Source organism: Nuphar pumila, chromosome 4, assembly GCF_984573655.1.
Source record: "Nuphar pumila chromosome 4, dmNupPumi1.hap1.1, whole genome shotgun sequence".
Classification (NCBI taxonomy): domain Eukaryota; kingdom Viridiplantae; phylum Streptophyta; class Magnoliopsida; order Nymphaeales; family Nymphaeaceae; genus Nuphar; species Nuphar pumila.
In genome coordinates, this window is record NC_143252.1 from 66415957 (window position 1) to 66422952 (window position 6996).

The 6996-nt window shown below is 38.4% G+C and overlaps 1 non-coding gene across 1 annotated transcript; it reads left to right on the top strand.

Annotated features, from left to right (window-relative positions):
- Nucleotides 1-6244: 6244 nt before the first annotated feature.
- On the top strand, nucleotides 6245-6350 carry LOC149840256 (small nucleolar RNA R71). The gene has a single exon (XR_016431739.1). It is a non-coding gene; the product is annotated as a small nucleolar RNA R71 (small nucleolar RNA).
- Nucleotides 6351-6996: the final 646 nt, after the last annotated feature.

A 6996-nucleotide genomic window follows, 5' to 3' on the forward strand; every position in this document is an offset into this window, starting at 1 on the left:
ATTGATTTCAGCCAATGGACCGATGAAGAAAAGAAAAATGCTTCACTGAATGCCAAGGCGATGAATGCATTATATTGTGTCGTTGATAAGGTAGAGTTCAATCGCATCTCTCAATGCTCTACAACAAATGAAATCTGGCATACTCTTCTCGTGACTCACGAAGGTATGTCAAAGGTAAAGGAATCCAAAATTGCTTCTTTGGTTCATAAATTTGAATTGTTTAAAATGAAGCAAAATGAATCTATATCGAACATGGTAACAAGAATGACCGATATAACTAGCACTTTGAAATCCCTTGGAAAAGAATATTCACAAGTGAATTTAATAAGAAAGATCCTAAGGTGTTTAACTCCTGAATGAGAGAGAAAAACCACTGCTATTGAAGAGACAAATGATTTAAACACTCTCACTCTTGAAGATTTGGTTGGTAACCTAATGGCATATGAAGTCCAACTTCAAGACAGACAAGAAGAAGAACCCAAGAAGAAATCTCTTGCTTTTAAGGCTACTTCTGACTCAGAAAATTCAGAAGAATATGAAGATGAAGATATTGCCCTCATTACAAGGCAATTCAGAAGATTCATCAAAAAGGGAAGATTTCAAAGAAAGGTAAAGAAAGCAGATTCTTCCAATCCAAATGAAGTCAAGTGTTTTAATTGCAAAAAGGTTGGACATATCAAGAAAGATTGTCCTCTTCTCAAAATCAAGCCCAAGGACCAATTCAAGAAGAAAAAAACATTTCAAGCATGTTGGGATGATAGTGACTCCTCTTTCGATGAAGAATCAAATGAAGAAGTCGCCAACATGTGCTTTGTAGCACAAGAAGATTCGGTAAGTCAATTTGACTATGATGAGTTATTATAAGCATTTAATGATTTATATGCTAAATTTAAGAGTCTAGGTTCTAAAAATAAAGAGTTAAAAACTGAAAATTCAACTTTTGACTCTCAAAACAAAGCATTACTTCAAGAGATAGAAGATCTCAAGAAGGAAAACTCTTGCCAAGCATTTGAGATAAAAGAAATTGGAACAAGAACCAATCTCTTACAAAAAGAAATAATTATTCTAAAAGAAAAATCAAATGATCTTCTTTCTATAGTGACCAAATTCACAAATGGTCAAGAGAATCTAGAAAGACTTCTTGGTTCTCAAAGATGTTTGGTTAATAAAACTGGATTGGGATATAGTTTCTTTGATACTCAAAATAGACCAAACTATGTTGTGAAAAATCAAAGACAATATTCTCAACCATTTGTTCAAGGAACTAAATTTTCTAGTAGAAATGCATCTAATTATGGAACTTATAATACTTATAAGCCTAGACATGATTATTCTAGAAATGCTAAATCTTTTTATAGAAAGAATATTTATTATCAAAGGAAACCAAAATCCAAATGGATATGGGTTCCTAAGACTAACTCTCATGGACCCGAAAATAGAAAGGGGTCAAATGCTTTGTCTTCTAATTTTGTTGTAGGTACACAAAATAAGGAGCAAATGGATATTAGACAACAGTTGTTCCAAACATATGACTGGAAGGCCAGAGTTATTTTCCACCCTCCAAAATAAGGATGGAGGAACCGTCACCTTTGGTGACAATAACAAGGGAAAAGTAATAGATATTGGTAATTTTGGTAATCCAAAATTTCCCTTGATAGAAAATATTCTTTTAGTAGATGGTTTAATGCATAATTTATTATCTATTAGTCAATTATGTGATAAAGGTTTTCATGTTTCTTTTGAAAATGATTTATGCTTAATTTCTCATTTTCAATCTAAAAAAATCATTTTTAAAGGTAAAAGAAGGAACAATGTGTATGAACTATATCTAGATGAGTTACCCACTTTTAATGAAAAATGTCTTATTGTTTCAAATGAAATTCAATGGTTATGGCACAAGAGACTTGGACATGTTAACTTTAAAATTATTTCCAAGTTATCCAAGAATGATCTTGTAAGAGACCTACCTAGAATACCATATAAGAAAGATCACTTATGTGATGCTTGCCAAAAGGGTAAACAAATCAAGAGTTCTTTTAAAGAAAAAGATATAGTTTCAACAAAACGTCCTCTTGAACTTTTACATTTAGATCTATTTGGACCATCTAGAATTCAAAGTTTGAATGGTAGCAAGTATGCTTTTGTTATAGTAGATGATTATTCTCGATTTACATGGGTGATTTTTCTAAAAAGCGAAAATGATGCTTTTTCTGAATTTTCCAAACTTTGTAGAAGAATTACAAATGAAAAATCTACATCTATAATTAAAATTCATAGTGATCATGGTGATGAATTTGAAAATGAATCTTTTCTAAAGTATTGCGATTTACATGGTATATGTCACAACTTTGCTTTTCCTAGAGCGGCTCCACAAAATGGAGTTGTTGAAAGAAAGAATAGAACTTTGCAAGAATGTGCTAGAACCATGCTTCAAGATAAAAATTTACCAAAATACTTTTGGGTTGAAGCAATAAATACAACATGTTATGTTTTAAACCGTGTTCTTATTCGACCAAACTTACATAAAACTTGTTTTGAATTATATTATGATCGTATACCAAAGATCTCATATTTCAAAATGTTGGTAGTAAATGTTTCTTGTTAAATACCAAAGATAATCTTGATAAGTTTGATTCAAAATCAGATGAATTAATATTTTTTGGATATTCTTCTAGAAGTAAAGCTTATCGTATTTTCAATAAAAGAACATCTTGCATCGAAGAATCTTTACATGTTGCATTTGATGAGAACTGTGAGCAGGTTATACCTCTAAGCGAAGGAGAAGAAGTAATACTTCAAGAAAAACCCTTGATAGAGAATACTTCTTAAGAAAATGTTTCTCTTCAACCTGTTTGGAAAGAAGTTACTAATCATCCACATGAACAAGTTATTGGAGAAATAAAAAGTGGTGTTCAAACTAGAAGGCAATTAGAAAAATATATTGCAAATGTTGCTTTCATATCTAAAATAGAACCAAAGAATATCAATGAGGCTTGTGATGATGAATTTTGGCTTTTGGCCATGTCTGAAGAACTTAACCAATTTACTAGGAATGATGTTTGGGATCTAGTTGATAGACCAAAGGATCATCCGGTAATTGGAACAAGATGGGTCTTCCGAAATAAGCTAGATGAAAATGGTGAAGTCATTCGTAACAAAGCAAGGTTAGTAGAACAAGGCTATAATAAAAAAGAAGGCATAGATTTTGATGAAACCTATGCACCAGTAGCTCGATTGGAGTCAATTCGAATGATGCTTGCTTTTGCTAGTTACATGAACTTCAAGTTATATCAAATTGATGTTAAGAGTGCATTCTTAAATGGACTCATCAATGAAGAAGTTTATGTAGAGCAACCTCTAGGCTTTGAAAATGAGAAATATCCAGAAAAAGTCTACAAATTAAAAAGAGCTTTGTATGGACTTAAACAAGCACCAAGAGCATGGTATGAAAGACTACGAAATTTTCTAGAACAATCAGGTTTTTCCATTGGTCGGGTAGACTCCACTTTATTTATTAAAAATCTCAATTCAGATATTCGGGCACCCTTGTAATTTCCTAAAAGAACTTTTGAAACCTAGAATTCATGTGGAGGGATTGGGTGGCTATGGGGAGTTGTGACTCACTCCCAGTCCTCCATCCGCTTTGAGTAATTCCAACCATCCATCCACCACACCTCCCTACTTAAACCTTCTTGGAAAAAGAGAGGCCCATAAAGAGGGCAATTTTTTTGGGGGGTCTCTCTCTCATTCTCTCACTCTCTCATTTTCTCATTCTCTCATCCTCTCACTCTCTAGCCATGGACTGTGGTTTAGCCACCATTTGCATGGAGCTCGTGCATCTTAGCCACTCCCTCAACCAAACCAAGATGAAGTTTCAACCATTCTACTTTCATTTCCATGGAAAGATCGGTACATAGTGCGAAAATGAAACCAAGAGGCCGGTTTCATCCGTGGCATGCATGGCTCTTGGTGGATAAAAAAAAATGTGTTTGTTGAGCATATGTTCCTCTTTTTTCAATCCATGGAAAGCATTGAGGATGCTCGAGTAAATGGAATTCTTATTTTGCCTTCATCATTGATTTTCTCATTTTTTTCCCTTTGATTAACATGTTTATCTTTCTATTGAACTTGTCTTCATCCCCCACACTTAGATTATGATATGGGGTCTCTTCAGAATTCTCTCTTTTATGCATGTTAGTTTCTTTGTCCATTGAGGATTGCATGCATTTGAAGGTGGTTCAGGTTTTGGCATGAGTGGTTCCATTCTTTGGTTTCTGTTTCTCTCTTCTTCTTCTTCCTTTTTTTTTTGTTTGTTTTGTTTATTTTTATTGCTCTTCCTCCTTTTGGGGTTTAGTTTTGTTTGTACCCTTTTGGGACAGACCAGGTTGGTGCACCCTGGTCCGAGCAGGGCTCGGACAAGTGCACCCAATCCTTAGCTTTTGGCTTTGGCGCATAGTGGTTGTCGAGTGCTAGGCGCACCCGGGTGGCCCAGTTTTTCCTTTTTTCTTTTCTTTTCATTCTTTGGGACTGTGTCTCCCTGACCAGGGTCACGTCAGGGCCAAGGTCTCGTCCAGGGAACCAGACTTGTGGCACACCCCTTTTCTTTTTTTTGTTTTGGTTTTTGGTTTTTCTTCTCTTGGATCTCTCAACAAGTCGTTAGGAAGCCATCCTGGCTTAGGGGCTCGAACTGGGCACCTGACCATGACAACATGGTTTGAGCCATGGGACCAGGCTAGAGAACCTGTCAAAATGAGTGGTCTGGTCCAAAGGACCAGACCGCAAATCCAACTTCCCTTTTGTCCATGATAGTGTAGTAGCCACTGGGCGCTAACCGCACCCATAAAGTTTTCCCCTTTGTGTCGTTGCTCTTTAGTCTGTGTGACTGGTCTGAACTGTGGGTTCAGACCAGAGGGTTGTCAGACCCATATGGTCTGGCCCAAAGGACCAGACCCACACTCACCCTACCTGTTGCAGTGGCACTGCAATAGGCTAGCGGGTGCTAACTGCACCCGGGTCCTCTGTGGGCTAGGCGCCCCTTTTGGCTGCTGTCACCTTCGGTGACCACCTGGTCCGAACCTTGGGGTTCAGACCAGAGTCATGTCTTGGCTATGGTCTGGTCCAAAGGACCAGACACAAACCTCTTTTCCCCACGGATTTCCTTTGTGCAGGTGTGCGGACCCCGTTTGGATTAGAGCACCTTGATTATATGCTTACTAAAAACAATCGGTGATCCTAAAGGCTGAGAAAATGGGGCTTTATATGATGATAATGCATGATGTGGATCAGGCCCCTTTTGCTGAGGTATCATGAAGATCGACTCGTCAGTAGAAATGATATGAGGTTCATGAGTCAATTCCTGAATGGGATGATACACCTTCCCATACTGAAGGGATGTAACAGATTTGACTTGCTCATGATGTAAATCTGTGGGTTGTAAGTCAAATGACATGGAATCCTCTCCCTTGGATGTGACAACAGACTGACTATGAAGGTTTCCCTGGCTTTGCCTACTCAATGTTTGAGCTAACTGTCCCATTTGAGTCTCTAGCTTGGCTATTGACTGCGTATGGGAGCAAAGAGTGACCTTGATATCAGAAAAGGCTTCTAACATCTTCTCCTGAAATGATGAAGTTGAAATGGGCTCCTGAAGAGAAGGTAGACTAGATTGGGGATAAACCTGTGGAAAATGAGATGCGAGTAACCTTGTGAAGGGTTACTGGGTCTATATTGTGTCTGGGAGGGCTGATGGGATAGGGAAATGGACTGGTTTCGCAAACCTGGGTTATATGATGGTGTAAATGAATCAGGCATGGGTTTAGCGAAACCTTGGGCAGCATTCACCTGCTCCTGAACGAATTCAGGATATAACGGCGCTGCTGGACAATCCGCAACACAGTGTGCAGGGCTAGCACATAGCTCGCACACTCTTTCTACTAGACTTCTCAAAAAATTGGCTAGGAATTGATCTAACTTCCTAGTCAACTGGTCGACCTTGGTACGCAAATCTAACTCGGACCCAACTTCGGAAATCCCAACTTTCCTAGGACCACTAGACAAAGATGTAGTCCTATCGAGCCGTGAAGACAAGGTATGATGCATCGTGTTTTCACTCAAGGTCTCAAATAAAGACCACGCCTCGTCCTCACTCTTGAGCATAAAAGTGACCCCACAAGACGAATCAACCATTTGACGGTGCTTCTCAGTAAGCCCGTCATAAAAATACTGCACCAACTACCAACGAGGTACCTGGTGATGGGGACACTTGCGGAGAAGATCTTTCAATCTCTCCCAAGACTCATGAAACTGTTCTCCCTTAATTTGAGAAAAACTAGTTATAGCTTTACGAAACTGATTCGTTTTACCAATTGGAAAGTACTTTTTGAGGAATTCGCGCTGCATTCCTTCCCAAGTAGTAATATGAACTGTCTCAAGAGATTTTAGCCAGTGCTTGGCTTTATCTTTGAGAGAGAATGGAAACAAAGTCAACCTCATAGCGTCATCTCCAAAGTTATTGATTCGCACTGTCGAGCAAATCTCAAGGAATTCATCGAGATGACGATATGGGTCTTCATTACTAAGGCCATAAAAAGAAGGTAACATTTGAATCACACTGGCCTTAATCTCAAAATGGCTTGCTCCTACATCAGGTCTCATGATGCAGGAGGCGGGAGTATACGTATTTGGCATGAAGTACTCCCTCAAAGGATGGTTCAATGATGATCGTCAGCCATTGCGTACACCTTGGAGTAGACCGGTGTAGCACACGTCCTAACTTGGGTTTTCTACCTAACTAACGCACTAAGCGGCCAAACCACGCAAACCACAAAGCGAGTAAACTAAAAACAACAAAAACTAAACAAACACCACGCAGTTACACATAACAGAGATTATGCAAAAGAAATATGAAATCTATGTGTACGGTACCAATCGTACACAGTCACCTCTAAGGGGATCCTAGTAGGTAGGCTGTGCAGAAAAGTAAGCTCGCCTCTACGA